The following is a 16453-nucleotide window of genomic DNA, read 5'->3' on the forward strand; positions in this document are numbered from 1 at the left end:
GAGACCCGATACCCACACTTGTAAAAATTTGTTATTTGTTTAGTGAAATGTTATCTATTTCAAGGTTTTGATAGTTAACCAATACTAATTTGGAACTGGCCAGGGTTAAGATTAATTTGTACATTGTACCTCATAGGAGTATCTTTATTAGTATGTCTTATTGAACTGTGCTTAGTGATGTTTTTTGGTCAGAAACTTATATATTGTATAGGGATGTATTTGAGTTTTGGTGAACATTTAGTTTCTGTGAACCCCTAATTAACCTTAACAGATAAATTATTTAGTGTTAAAATGAGACTGGTTCAAGCAGAGCACAATGGATACAGAGAATTCATGTAGCTTATCCCACTAGCTTTCTCTTTTTTCGATGATGGCGGTGCCCGGGCTAGCTTGCACGTACCTTAACTATTCCACCGGGCACCTTCTAGCTCCCACCTGTACAGGGCCTATCCCACTAGTTTGGGATTGAGATCTAGTTGATTATTGATCACCTTTTTCTTTTTCTTTTCTTTTTTTGGCGGGTGGGGATTACGAGCTCTCTCTTCTCCCCACCACCTTTTTAAAATTTTAAGATAAAAAAGTAAAAGAGTTTGGCAATATAGGCTTAGAGTGAACTGTGATGTTATTTAAAACTAAAGAAATGAGCAAGTATGTATGTGTTTTTTTTTGTTTTTTTTTGGGAGGGGGGGGGGGGGGAGATTAGGAACTGATGAAATTACTGATATATTTCAAAACAACAAATAAATACAAAGAAGCAACTAAGGATGGATAGTTGTTTGATGTAGCTGACCCCAGATAGGTTGGAACTGAGATATTGTTGATTGAACTAAGCAGATTCACTGAAAAATCATATATTTTTAGTACATATGCAGGGTTGTTTTCCTGTGTGCCTTCTCAATCTATTCTAGATGGTGAAAAAGAATGACTGCTTAGTATGCAGTTTTGGCTGTTTGTCAGTTTCATATTGACATTTTTCTTTTTGAATGACTATTTGATTTGACTCTCTACATATCATGGATGGGTCATGTCCTTTTGTCTGTTCAGATCTTAATGTTGTTGTGGTGGGAAAATTTGAAAATTTGTCCTTTTTATTAAACAAAGTTTTAAAATTTCACACATAAAAGAGAAACACTTGTCTCAGGTTCAAATCCCACCGGAGGCAAAAAAAATTTAGGCAATTGTTTCCCATCTATCCAAGCCTTGGTGGATAGAGTTACCTAGTACCTGTCCCTGGTGGGAGGTGGGAGGTATCCCATGAAATTAGTCGAGGTACGTGCAAGCTGGCCTGGACACAACGGTTATAAAAAAAAACAAAACAAAGGGAAACACTTTGATGTGATAACCTCTTGTTAGTGCCAAAATTTGATTATGGAGTTAGACTAGAAGGGATTGGGCCTTGAAAGTCAAAGATGGTTGCCAGACTCAGGCAGTTGACCTATAGGCCATCACAAAATATTGGCCAAGCCCCCACAACACTTCAGAAAGAAATTGGGGGTGACACCTAGATCCAATCCATGAAGCCCCAAGACAAGTTTAAACCGCACCTTTAAAGATGAGAAATCTAGAATTACCATGGTGGAAGGAGAGTTACAGCCTTAGATCAAGTCTACTTGAAAATAATGTTAAGGTCATTAATATAGTACCTTTGAACATAATGTCTTTGATTTCGCATTTTCAACAAGAAGGTTTTTGTGGTCCTTATAAAAAAATGAAGGTTATTACAGTCAGTGACTCTGTCAGCAACTAGTTCTCTACAAGAATAAGAATGTATGGACATCAGTTGGAACATCCAATAAAACGAGCCGATCTGACCCTAGGCGAAAAAGATTAGTCGAGCTGAGGTTAGTTTAATTGAGCTGATGTATAGTTCAGGTGAGCAAAATGACCTTTAAGTAAGTCAAAATTCAAATCCTTGACTCTACATCTGCTGCAGCTGGTGGGCAACTGTTTGGTTCTTCATGAAGATGAGTTAGGGTTAAATGTGTTTGAATAATTCAGATAAGCATGGATTTGACCACACCTAGGGTGAGCTATGTCCAAAGAGTTACAATTGTGAAGAAGTTACCAGGGGATATCTCTTTCTTTTCTACTTCTGCCATTCCCCTTAGTTGCACTCATGTACAATTACTTGCATCTTTCTCTTGGTGCAGTAAAGAATCCTTTTCGATGTTTCACAGATTAGGGTAGATATGGAGCCTATGACTTCAGAGATGAAGCCGGTTCAGAACAATGCACCGAGGAGACCTCGTATTCTGCTTGCAGCAAGTGGAAGTGTGGCTACTATAAAGTTTGCCAATCTATGCCGTTCCTTTACTGAATGGGCTGAAGTTAAAGCGGTTGCTACAAAAGCTTCTCTTCATTTTATAGACAAAGCTTCACTTCCAGAAGATGTCATTGTTTATACTGATGAGGATGAATGGTCAACTTGGACGAAGATAGGTGACAATGTGCTACACATCGAGCTCCGGAGGTGGGCCGATATTATGATTATTGCCCCTTTGTCAGCAAACACACTTGGGAAGGTGATGTATCTTTCTACATTTTTTAAGGGGTTAATCTCACGTATAGTCATTGAACTTTATCTGCTATAACAGCATAGTCATGAAACTATTTTTGTCACTTTAAAGTAACTTGATTTTACCCACTGTAACAGTAGAGTCGCAAAATTTATCACATTAAAGTAACTGAACTTACCCAATACAACGGGGTAAAGTCACTTAACTCTACCCACTATAACGACAAAACCTACCAATCAAGGTGAATTCACTGTTATAGTGAGTAAAGTTTGTGAAATCAGATGCGTGTGAGTCGATCGTTCGCTATTAGTGTGAAATAAATTCATTGCCCTCACAAAATGCACCAGCCAGGAATCGAACCTGGGTCTGTACCGTGGCAGGGTACTATTCTACCACTAGACCACTGGTGATCGATGCTGCGATCGAGCAATTACTAGCAGGTTGAATTTGCTAAAGTATCATTGCTTTTTATACTTTCTTAGATCCCCCATCTGTTCAACTTACTCTACGTTCTCGTTGTAATACTGCTATTCACTCCACGTGACAAATATTCATTACAAACGTTAATTTATGTAATCAAAACAAATATAAAGTTTAATTAATTAATACGAGTAATAAATTACAAAATACTTGAAAATTTAGTTTTATATAAATTTACTCTGTCAAATCTGTAATTTTAATAATATATATATATATATATATATATATATATATATATATATATATATATATATATATATATATATATATATATATATTGTACAATGTCTTCACGCTATCAATTTGAAGTGGCACATAACAACAAACTTAATTTGATAACTTATAAAAGTCGATTATTTACATTAACAGGTAATTAGCCTCTAAAAATGAAAATTGAGTAAGTTATGTGTTTCCTATTTCGGGTTATACATGCATTATAAGTTGCGGATAAGATGTATTTGTTTTCTTGACAGGTTTCTATTAGTTAATATAATTTAATTTAATTTTTATGCGTGGTGTGAGCACGTGATTTTTGCCTTTACGAAAACTACTGCAAAATAAATCAAAAAATAAAATAAATTTCTTTTACTGCGTAATTTTTGAATTTGCGTGGCGTTAAATATTTGTGTTATGTCCATAAATGTTTACTTTGTCATAATAAAATGAAAAATAAAATAAAATACATGTTGCATGCATATAGGATTTAATTATGCATTTAAAAGATAATTTAAATAAAATCACAAAAAAATATGCAATAGTTCTATTTTCCACTGTGTGTTTGATGTTTTGTCTATGTGTTAAATAATTGTTATAGAGTAATTAATATATTTTTGTGAAGTTAAAATTGTTTTATAATTAAAATTAGAAATTTAAATTAGAAAAAATGAAAAAATATATATATATATACAAAATCGGACCTGGATTAAATTCCAGGCCCAAATCAAGTTAACCCTCCACAGCCCAGTCCAAACAAACCCCAAGTCCGATCCAATACCACCAAATCCAAACGACGCCGTATGGGCACTTCAAATCTGGGCCTTTGATTTGTTTCAATCAAACGGTCCAGTTCAGCCATTGCTTAAACGAAACGACGACGTTTTACGCTGTCAGATCTGAACCGTTCATCTATCTTGATCCAACGGCCTCAGGAACTCATCCAAACCCGATCCATATCACCCCCGGGCTGACCCCTTTCCCCCAAACTTAAGCCAAACGACATCGTTTGGTTAAGTGAATAAATTCTGACCACTCATCCTACTAGATCTAACGGTCAGCATCAACCCACCCCGTCCCTATATAAGCCCATAATCCTCACCCCGGCCCCCTAACTAAACCCCCCCTCTCCACTGTTCATCATCACCTTCCTCAGACCCCCCTAACCCTAGCCGCCCTTATTCCCCACCGCCTGAAACCCGGCGGCATCAACGCCGCCGGTCATCAAAATAACACCCTAGAACCCCCTGAACACCCTCTATCCGAATATGTTAGCCTCTTGGCTCGAATCTTCCTGAAGGTTCTCGAATCTTCATTTGAAGATTCGAGCCAAACTCAGATCTAAACCTAACATCCCCAAATCGACACCATAACTTCCCTTAACCACCCTAGGTATGGATCTGTTGCTTGTTTGGCTCGAATCACTTCCGAGCTTCTCGAATCTTCTTTTGAAGATTCGGAACAAACAAGAACAAACTCAGACTTGTTCTAAAATGACACCAAATGACCCCTAGGCTCCCCTCACCCTTGTGTCATCTTTGGTTCCCTTCGAATCAACCGGAAATGTTCGGATTTAAGATCCAAGAACCTGAAACCCTAAAAATTTTCCAATCTTGGAATTTTTCTGATTCGAGTGAAGGATTGAGGTATAATAGACTTTAATCGAGGTATTCTCAACTGAGAGTACTTCGAATAAAGTCTGTTCAGCCTCAAAAATGTCCGAATTCAAGTTGAGTCTGTGCCTGAATAAATTTGAAGATTCAGAGGTATTTTTTCTATTTCTTTTGTGTATTCTACGTGTATTTTATGTTTGTTTCATTAGTCTGTAATTTTCCCATCTTTTGTTGTTATACTGTATCATACTCGTCTATATGATCAAAATATGAAACAGTTTCTGTTGGTTGTGATTATTCACAATGTAAGTAATCAACTCGATTAAGTTCGTCGATTAGTTATATTATGAATTCTCATTTATGATAATGCTGATTGAAACAGTCTGTTTTTTTGTTTTAGACTGATTATGGACAAATGTTGTAAATAGTCAACTGATTAATACTCGTCAATTAAATCATGTTTGTTTGCGAATCAGTGAATTCAAATGTATGCTGTATATGTTATTTTCTGAATAGGGCATTGTCAGTATATTGACAATGCTCCTGTGTATGTTTGATCTTAGTTCAATGCTGAATTTCAGTTTGACTTGCTATGTTGAATTCAGTATAATTTGTTGTGATATTAGGTTTAATTTCAATTTCACAAATGTTGGTTAGATACCATTGTGTTAGAAAGGTGCATTCTCAGTCAAGATTCAGTCCAGAACTTGATATGATTGGTTATAGCTGTTTAATTCAGAAGGATAATCGATTTTGAACAATTTTTAAAATCTATTTTGTATCAGATTCTGATTTCCTTGAGGGCAGTAATAACAGTAAGCTTTCAGGGGTATTACTGATAATGAAACAGTGATGATAGTAGTGTGCTGATAGTGGAGTGTTAGTGGCTTTTAATTTAATGGGGTAATGGGAAACAAAGGGTAATGGGTTGCTGAAAATCAGGGAAAAGTTAGCTTAATGGGATTTAAAGTGGAAAAACAGATTTTTAATGGAAATTTTCTGTTTTTAAAAGATAAAAGGGGTCCAGGCAGACCTGTATAAGAGGGGGGAATGGGGACTGACTTGAGGAGGGGGGAGAGACTCAGATTTTGAAAGAGAAAAAAAATCTGATTGATCAGTTTTCAGACAGAGTTTTTGAGAGCTTAGAGAGAGTTTTGGAAAGACAGAAAAAATAGGAAGAGAAAAATCTGATTTGAAAAGAAAAAGAAATCAGATTTTAACAGGAGATTCTAAGAAGAAAAAGAGAGTGCGAGATTGAAGAAAACAGAAACAGAAAAATCAGAAATAGGAATCCGAAACAGGAAGAAACTGAAAATCTGAAAAAATGTTATCCTTCTAGAATCTGTCCGTTGTTTGTTTTTGTGGATACTATTCAGTCTGAATCTGAAATTTTCCTCAAGTTACTGTCACTGTTCATCTGGGTTAACGGGTTTGGTTCAGACTTGCTAAATACTGCTATTCTGCTGACTTTGTTACTGTTGCAACTGCTGAAATTTACTCCTTCTACCTTCGTTTTCAGGTATATATCTCTTAAATTCTATGTTGGAAAGAGATTCAACATGACAAATAAATGAATTTTAAATTGTAATACTGCCTTCTATCGTTTAAGTTTAAACATTTAAATTTCAGCTTTGGTTTCATGTTGGATAACCAGTAGTGAGTTCGACTTGACGGCTACAAGTTAATTATTTTATTTTTAAATTCATATAAAAACTTTGTAATAATGTTATCCATGTTGAAATTTAATTAGTTTAGTTATCTTTGAGTTGTGTAAATAGGAAGCATGACAGAAAGTTGGCTTTTATTTACACTTTATGGTATTGTTAGATAGGTATAGTATAATATGGAAATATCAAGGAAAATATGCTATTAGATTATTTTGTTAGTTAATTAGTTGTTGTTTAAAGCTAGATGATGATTGGTTGCAATTTGCTATCTTTTGGCATAACATTGATTGTGTTCATAATCTATAGTTGAAAGACGCGTTAGTATAATCCGTTATGTTCACGATGTCAAATATGGTAAGTAATATTGTATGCAATATCATTTTATTAAGTCAACTAGACTTGTTCTCTTTCTTAATAATAAAGGGCTTAGGAACTTATACAATGTGAAAGTTAATAGTTAGTAATAATTCACATAGATTGAGAATCAAATTGGTTTGATTATATATATATCTATCCTAACTCAATCATAGACATAATTAATTAAATTAATTTTGTCTATTAAGATTAAAACAAGTATATGAGAATAAGATGAGATGTACGAACACAAATTGCAAAACTTTATATCAATGGTAATTATGAATAGAACTTGCACTAAATAAAAATAATAAAAGTTCTTGAAAAATATTCTTTCCTTTATAATTCATTTTCAGTTTCATATACAATTCATTCTTTGGCATATATATATATATGTTATATTTGTTAAAAATAGTATTAATCATATTTTTATTCTGTTCTTTGAATTTGAATAGTTGGAATGAATATAATTTATACTCGGAAATTATAATCGACGGGCAACCTTTAATAGATTGTGAATTCTTTTCAAAGAATTTAAAGGCCTCTAAAATGGGAGTTCTCATGATTTTCACATAAAAAATATATGAATATAATAAACAATTTGTGGAAAATCCATAATACCATTACAAGTATTTTGCGCAATTAGGGATGCGTTCGCGTACCCTGATTATATTTTTAAAAGCAAATTCGGATTATGCGTACGCGCAATTTTGAGCGAATATTTAAGAAAAGGATGTTTCCAAAGGTGTTAAAATAATTTCATATAACCCGAGGTGTGCAGTTCATTATCTAAATAAAAGGGGTGATGATGTTCCTGATTTTATTTTTGATTTTCGAATATATATATTTTTTCTATAAAAAAAAAAACTATGACATGGATAATTTTATTGTGTACACGTACGCGTGGCACAATCCCTGGTACTTATAAAAAATATATAATATGAATATACGTACGCATAATTCGTCCATATAATTGTAAACAATAAGTAAAAAGCGGTAGTAAAATCATGCAATAAAAACGTATTTAGTAAAATCAAGATAATTAAGCCAATAATAAAAACAGTTAAGCGACCGTGCTAGAACCACAGAATTCGGAAATGCCTAACACCTTCTTCCGGATTAACAGAATTCCTTACTCAGGATTTCTGGTTCGCAGAATAATAAACAGAGTCATATTCTCCTCGATTCAGGGATTAAAATTGGTGACTTGGGACGCCTTAAAATTCCCAGGTGGCGACTCTGAAATAAATAAACCAATCCCGTCTCGATTGTCCTTTAATTGGAAAAACTCCCTTGCACCCTCGCGGGTGCGGAAAAAGGAGGTGTGACACGTGGTTATGTTAATTTTTGTCTTTTTGTGACCATTTGTGGATCTCCTAGGGTGGCATTGTATACTGCTAAAACCGGGCCCACATGATTTTACCGATTGATCGAGACCTGGGGATGATCGAGGATCAGCCCCATAGCATATCTAGCCGAGATATGAGGATAAGGCACCGAGTTTGGAATTCAAGATACTTAGCAAGATCGAAACTAGTAATGATCGAGGTAGAACGAGATAGACGTACACCAAGACCGAAGATATCATGATAATGGAAAGGCGAGATATTCGTGATCGGTCGAAGATCATGGTGGAAATCTCGGAACAGATCAAGTCAAGGGCGGTTGTTTAGATAATCATGATCTCCTTCTTTAATTAGAATTTTATCTTAATAAGATTCCTCCACTATATCAAGGGGGTCCTAATCACTTTGTAAACACCTTACATTGACGCATATAAAAATAAGACAATTTTCTGTTTCTCTTGTTCATCAATTCAGTTCATAATTCTATTCTCAGTTCGAGGGCGACATAGCTAGAAGGCTGAATTGCACTTCAATACTGGTTTTTTTTTGTTTGTTTATTTCCATTATTAACCGTCATATTTATCAACTGGTTCTAGGTGAAATTACGTATCCTTAAAACCACATATAAGTTTAATAATTATCTGATTTTAAGGGTAAACAGTTTGGCGCCCAACGTGGGGCTAAGGATAATAGTGATTGCCTGGTATAAATTCTCATAACACACACTGCTTTACGCTTGTTCTTGTAAGTATCTTTAATTTCAGGATCAACATGTCAAACTCTCAAGTAGCACCCACATATACAGACAATAGCCTTGGCTTCCACTACGAAAATGACAACATAGCCGCCCCGGGAAACGGAGTGCCTCCAGTCAACCCTGATGGACCCCCGGCCGTGGACCCAATTGACGTCAGCACCCATATTGCCATTAATGGGAATTTGGGTGTCGACCCTAAAAATAGCATCCATAGAGATGCTCGAGCAGCCGATCAGAACGCACAGAGCAGTGAAGAAAAGGGAATTAACCTTTGAATGATATTCGAGATGTTGTAGACTCAACAAGCTGCGATAGCACAACTCCAAAACCAGAATCGAGCACCAAGCAGAATCGAGCTTGAGCCATCACAAGAAGTTGTTCTTAGAGTCGAATCGGTGCCAAAGAGATCGAACGAGAGAGAATCAGAGACTAATCCCGCTATCGTAAAAATGCTCGAGAAACTGACGAAGCAAATCGAGACAAGGGAAAAGAAGATCGAGGAAAATGATAAGAAGGTGAAAAATTATAACTCCAGGGTCGACTAAATCCCGGGGGAACCACCGATATTGAAAGGACTTGATTCCAAAAAGTTTGTCCAAAAACCTTTCCCCCCAAGTGCAACTCCGAAACCAATCCCAAAGAAATTCTGTATGCGCTAGATTCCGAAGTATAAAGGGACAACAGATCCAAACGAGCACATCACCTCATATACGTGCATCATTAAGGGAAATGACCTGGAAGATGATGAGATTGAATCCGTGTTACTGAAGAAATTCGGAGAAACTCTATCGAAGGGTGCCATGATATGGTACCACAATTTACCAACTAATTCTGTTGATTCATTTGGTATGCTTGCAGATTCTTTTGTGAAGGCGCACGCTGGAGCTATTAAGGTTGCAACTAGAAAATCGGACCTATTTAAGGTAAGGAAAAAAGACAACGAGATGCTCAGGGAATTCATATCTCGATTTTAAATGAAACAGATGGATTTGCCATCGGTCACTGATGATTGGGTTGTTCAAGCCTTCACTCAAGGTCTCAACAAATGGAGTTTCATAGCTTCGTAATAATTAAAGTAGAATTTGATCGAATATCCAGCCGTCACATGGTCCGATGTACATAATCGATATCAGTCAAAGATTAGGGTCAGAGACGATCAGCTGAGGGCTTCAGTTGGTTTGATTTATCCCAACAGGTCCGTTGATAGAGTTAAAAGGGACGTTGACCAGGAATCACGATCGAACAGAGTCCAATGTCAGCCATACGGTGGATATCGAAGAAATAATGGTCTAGGGCTCAACCCCTTCGGAATGATAGAAGGAATGATCGGGGACAGAGCTCCCGAGGGCTCATGAGCAAGAGTGGTTTCAATAGAGATACCGTGTCCAAAGAAGCACCTCGATTGTCAGAATATAACTTCAGACCTTAAAATAGAAGATTGCATAAAATAGAAGATTGCAGACAGCTAAGAGAGGAAATAGCTCGATTATTCAATAAGGGGCACCTTCGAGAATTCGTAAGTGATCGAGCCAAGAACCACTTCAAAAACAGAGATTCAAACAGACAGAACGAGCATGAAGAGCCACAACATGTGATTCGCATGATTGTTGGAGGAGTCGATGTTCCTCAAGGATCGGTATTTAAACACACTAAGGTGACAATCACAAGGGAAAAGCGAACTCGGGACTACCTACCAGAAGAAACCTTGTCTTTCAGCGATGAGGATGCAGAAAGGATCGAACAACCTCACAACGATACACTGGTAATATCTATCCTTATGAATAAAATTCAAGATAAATGTATGTTGATTGATCCAGGTAGCTCGACAAACATTATTCGATCAAGGGTCGTAGAGCAACTCGACCTCCAAGATCAAATTGTGCCTGCAGCTCGAGTACTTAACAGTTTCAACATGGCAAGTGAAACCACCAAAGGGAAAATCATTTTGCCAGTAAATGTGGTAGGGACTATCCAAGAAACAAAGTTCCATGTGATCGAGTGACATGAGGTATAATGCGCTGCTCGGAAGGCCTTGGATCCATAACATGAGGGTAGTGCCCTCGATGCTTCATCAAGTCCTGAAGTTCCCAACATCAGAAGGAATCAAAACGGTGTACGATGGACAACCCGCCGCCAAAGAAATGTTTGCAATCGACGAAATAGTACCGGTATCGACACTTTCATCAATAAAGGGATCGTAGTCGAAGGGAAAGTAGGAAGTCAAATAGCAACCACAGTCACCGGCCTCGGCCCGATTGGAGGAGAAGGAAACTTTTGAGAATGATGATTATATGATACCTCAAACCTTCATAATCCCTAGTGATTCTAATGCAACGAAGTCGATGGTCGAAGAGCTGGAACAAATCATACTGATCGAGCATCTGCCTGATCGAGAGGTATACCTGGGCACAGGTTAACTCCCGAGCTTAGGAAAAAACTCATTCAATTCTTTTTATATAACATAGATTTTTTTGCTTGGTCCCATCTCGATATGACAAGGATCCCACCAGAGATCACTACCCATCGATTGAGGTTGGACCCGAAGTTTCGTCCAGTAAAGCAAAAGAGAAAGCCCTAGTCCTAGGTTAAGCATGCATTCATCAAGGATGAGGTAACCAAACTTCTCAAAATAGGCTCTATTCGTGAAGTAAATTATTCGGAATGGTTAGAAAATGTAGTGGTAGTCCCTAAGACGGAAAATAAACTTAGAATGTGCATAGACTACAAGGATTTGAACAAGGCATGCTCTAAAGATTCTTTTCCTTTGCTTAACATCGATCACATGATCGATGCCACGACCGGTCACGAGATTCTTAGTTTTCTTGATGCCTACTCCGGGTACAATCAAATATGAATGAACTTGGAGGATCGGGAAAAGACTTTGTTTATCACCAAATACGACACCTATTGTTTTAACATAATGTCATTTGGACTAAAAAATGCTGGTGCAACTTATCAATGCCTACTAAATCGAATGTTTGAAGAACAAATAGGGAAATCTATGGAAGTTTATATTGAGACATTCTAGTTATGCCCCTGCGAGCAGAGGACCATTTGAAACATTTACAGGAGACTTTCGACATACTAAGGAGGTACAACACGAAACTCAACCCAGAAAAGTGTGCATTCGGGGTTGGCTCGGGCAAATTTCTCGGCTTAATGGTGTGCAATCGGAGGATCAAGATCAACCCCGATAAAATCAAAGGTATCGAGGATATCAAAGTCGTGGATAATGTGAAGGTCGTGTAGAGGCTGACCGTGCACATAGCCATCCCAAGGGCAATTCATCTCGAGGTCCTCAGATATAAGTCACTGGTTCTTCTCACTACTTAAGAAGAAGAGCAATTTTACATGGACCCCGAAATACCAACAAGCTTTAGAAGAACTAAAATGATACATGTCTAGCCCTCCACTACTTTATACCTCGAAAGCGGAAGAGAACCTTTACTTATACTTGGCGGCCTCGAAAATAGCGGTAAGTGGGGTCCTAGTTCGATAAGAGCAAGGTACACAATTCCCTGTTTACTATATTAGTCAGATCTTAGGTGAGGCCGAGACCCGATACCCACACTAAGAGAAATTAGTGCTTGCTTTAATAAGCGCCTCTAGGAAATTAAAATCATATTTCCAGTGTCACCCAATATGTGTTGTAACTACCTATCCCCTTCGTAATATTTTGCATAAACCCAAACTTTCGGGGAGATTGGGCAAATGGGTTGTGGAACTCAGCGGGTACGATACTGAGTATCAACCCCGAACAGATATCAAATCCCAAATCTTGGCAGACTTCGTGGCTGACTTTATGCTAGCCCTCGTACCCGAGGTCGAAAAGGAACTTTTATTAAAATTAGGTACATCATCGGGGGTGTGGACCCTCTTTACGAACGATTCTTTGAACGTGAAAGGGTCCGGGCTGGGCATTATTTTGAAGCCACCCACGGGTAACGTAATTAGGCAGTCTCAAAAATTTGAAGTTAACTAACAATGAGGCCGAGTATAAGGCCATGATTTCAGGTCTCGAGTTGGCTAAAAGTTTGGGAGCAGAGGTCAACGAGGCCAAATGTGATTCCCTACTTTTGGTAAACCAAGTAAACAAAACTTTCGAAGTCCGAGAAGATCGAATTTAGCTTAAATAATTAGTTAAACTAACTTTCGAGAAGCAAAAAGTACCACATAAATTGAAACTAAATATGTGTTTTAATAGAACATCTAACTTTTGTAGTTGACTCTAGTGGTGGGATGAATGGTTGCTTTTGAAGAAGTAGAGGCAAACCAAGAACAAAGCATAAGATGGGGGAAAGAATAAATTAGCATGGACCCAAGTCTTGAATCAATCTTTCTTGCAATTGTCCAAAAACAAGGAGACTGATGTTTCAAGGATTGTGCTGTGGAGTCTGGCTACATGCTGACTTCTGTTCAAGATGTTATATGTAAACTTGTTCAACAATTCCAAAAGAAACAGTTGACTGATGTTGGATGTAAGCTTGAACTCCTATTACTTGCAGACTGAAAATGAGGGGAAAAAAAAGAAAAAAAAAGAGAGAGCTCGGATGCACATTTTTTTCATCTTAAGTCAGACGTATGTGACGACCCATCGTTCACAACTAGTGCAAGGTAACTTCATTGCCCTCAAATGCACCAGCCGGGAATCGAACCCGGGTCTGTACCGTGGCAGGTTACTATTCTACCACTAGACCACTGGTGCTTATTGTCATGCAATAGTAACATAATAAAATACTAAATTTGTCCCACTCAAATTTTTGGCAATCTAACAGAATATCTGAGTAAAATTACTTGGAAATGAGCAATCAATATTTATTAACAAAAATCTTGGGATTCTGTATGTTAATCATACTTTAGAAAATTACATTGGTGAAATACCACGGATAATAACCATTTTAAACTTCTCATATTTCTATATAATACTCCCTCCGGTCCACAATAAGTGATTTTTGACCTATGATACACCCTTTTAGAAAATACTAACTCCCGAAAAGTTATTTTGACTAAATTACCCTTCATTAAAATTTATTTATTGTTAACTTGATACATTTGGATATATAAATAAGGACAAATTTGAAAAACTAAAGTTAATCGATTATTGATTATATAGGACACTTGTTTTGAACCAAAATAAAAAGGCCAAAATGTCACTTATTATGGATCGGAGGGAATAACAATTTCATAATATTAAAGGTGATATTTTCTCATATACTTCACCTCTCATATATCTTGTAATTAAATCAAGTTAGTCCTCGGTTTAGCTTTCATTTTATGTTAATTAATTTGGTTGCTTATAATATTAACTGGGTTGAATCTAGCTCTAATATGTGATTTTAAAAAGTTAAACATAAAAATGCATGTGTGACACATGGGATGCATGTGCGATGCACATGCTATACTCCTTCTAAGGTGATAGGACGAATAAAAGAAAATGTTGCAAGAAACTATGTCCAAAGAAAAAGAAGGAAATGAAGCCAGTTACAATTTGAAGAAATATTGTTAAATTTTTGAAATACTATATATAATATAAGAAGATATTGGAATTAAGCATATAAGCTTTTCTAATGAGTATATATTTTACAAATTCCTAGGACTTGGAATTTTGTAGGACATAGTTTAACTATCAAGTCGTTGAAATATGATTAGCTTTTATCATTTAGAACTTGCACTTTTTCCTTTTTAATTTTGTTTTATACATCACACACGTTTAGTAATATATATGTGGTTTTTAATTTTTTTTACTAATTACCATGTATGCACGTGTGATGCACGAGATGTATGTGTAACACATAAGATGCACGACTGATGCACATGCTATCAATTTCATTAAATTTACGTATTTTTGGCTATAGGGCTGATAGACTTAGGGAAATCAAGCTATGGAACCTCATGATTTTTCCCTCGTCAGAAACTGAAAGAGTACCTGATTTTGAAATAATTTATTAGTAAACGACTAAATAAAGGAAGGATTAACCTTCGAACGATATTCAAGATGTTGCAGACTGAACAAGCCGCGATAGCACAACTCCAAAACCAGAATCGAGCACCAAGCAGAATCGAGCTCGAGCCATTGAAAGAAGTTGTTCTAAGAGTCGAATCAGTGCCAAAGAGATCGAACGAGGGAGAATCGGAGACTAATCCCGCTATCGTAAAAATGCTCGAGGAATTGACGAAGCAAATTGAGACAGGGGAAAAAAGATCGAGGAAAATGATAAGAAGGTGAAAACTTATAACTCCAGGGTTGACCAAATCCCGAGGGCACCACAGATATTGAAAGAACTTGATTCCCAAAAATTTGTCCAAAAACCTTTCCCCCCAAGTGCGACTCCGAAGCCAATCCCAAAGAAATTCTGTATGCCCTAGATTCCGAAGTATAACGGGACGACAGATCCAAACAAGCACGTTACCTCATATACGTGCGCCATTAAGGGAAATGACCTGGAAGATGACGAGATTGAATCTGTGTTACTGAAGAAATTCGGAGAAACTCTATCGAAGGGTGCCATGATATGGTACCATAATTTACCACCTAATTCTGTTGATTCATTTGGTATGCTTGCAGATTCTTTTGTGAAGGCGCACGCTAGAACTATTAAGGTTCCAACTAGAAAATCAGACCTATTTAAGGTTAGGCAAAAAGACAACGAGATGCTCAGGGAATTCGTATCTCAATTTTAAATGAAACGGATGAATTTGCCACCGGTCACCGATGATTGGGTTGTTCAAGCCTTCACTCAAGGTCTCAACGAATGAAGTTCCATAGCTTCACAATAATTAAAGTAGAATTTGATCGAATATCCAGCCGTCACCTGGTTCGATGTGCATAATCGATATCAGTCGAAGATTAGGGTCGAAGACGATCAGCTGGGGGTTCCGATTGGTTTGATTTATCCCAACAGGTCCGTGGACAGAGTTAAAAGGGATGTTGATGGGGAATCACGATCGAATAGAGACCGATACCAGCCATACGGTGGAGATTGAAGAAATAACGGGCCAAGGAGCAACCATGTTCGGAATGATAGAAGGAATGATCGGGGACAGAGCTCCCGAGGGCTCATGAGCAAGAGTGGTTTCGATAGAGATACCGGGTCCAAAGAAGCAACTCGATTGTCAGAATATAACTTCAGACCTTAAAATAGAAGATTGCATAAAATAGAAGATTGCAGACAGCTAAGATAGGAAGTAGCCCGATTATTCAACAAGGGGCACCTTCGAGAATTCTTAAGTGATCGAGCCAAGAACCACTTCAAAAACAGAGATTCAAACAAACAGAACGAGCATGAAGATCCACAACATGTGATTCGCATGATCGTTGGAGGAGTCGATGTTCCTCAAGGACCGGTATTTAAACACACCAAGGTGACAATCACAAGGGAAAAGCGAACTCGGGATTACTTACCAGAAGAAACCTTGTCTTTCAGCAACGAAGATGCAGAAGGGATCGAACAATCTCACAACGATGCACTGGTAATATCTATCCTTATGAATAAAATTCAAGATAAAT

The 16453-nt window shown here is 37.2% G+C and overlaps 3 non-coding genes across 3 annotated transcripts; all 3 read right to left on the reverse strand.

Moving 5' to 3' along the window:
- Positions 1–2855: 2855 nt before the first annotated feature.
- On the reverse strand, positions 2856–2926 carry TRNAG-GCC (transfer RNA glycine (anticodon GCC)). Its single transcript has one exon. It is a non-coding gene; the product is annotated as a tRNA-Gly (tRNA).
- A 10562-nt stretch (positions 2927–13488) lies between these two features.
- LOC138876702 (small nucleolar RNA snoR114) lies at positions 13489–13575 on the reverse strand. The gene has a single exon (XR_011402041.1). It is a non-coding gene; the product is annotated as a small nucleolar RNA snoR114 (small nucleolar RNA).
- A 5-nt stretch (positions 13576–13580) lies between these two features.
- On the reverse strand, positions 13581–13651 carry TRNAG-GCC (transfer RNA glycine (anticodon GCC)). The gene has a single exon. It is a non-coding gene; the product is annotated as a tRNA-Gly (tRNA).
- Positions 13652–16453: the final 2802 nt, after the last annotated feature.

Source organism: Nicotiana sylvestris, chromosome 8 (genome assembly GCF_000393655.2).
Source record: "Nicotiana sylvestris chromosome 8, ASM39365v2, whole genome shotgun sequence".
Taxonomy (NCBI): Eukaryota; Viridiplantae; Streptophyta; class Magnoliopsida; order Solanales; family Solanaceae; genus Nicotiana; species Nicotiana sylvestris.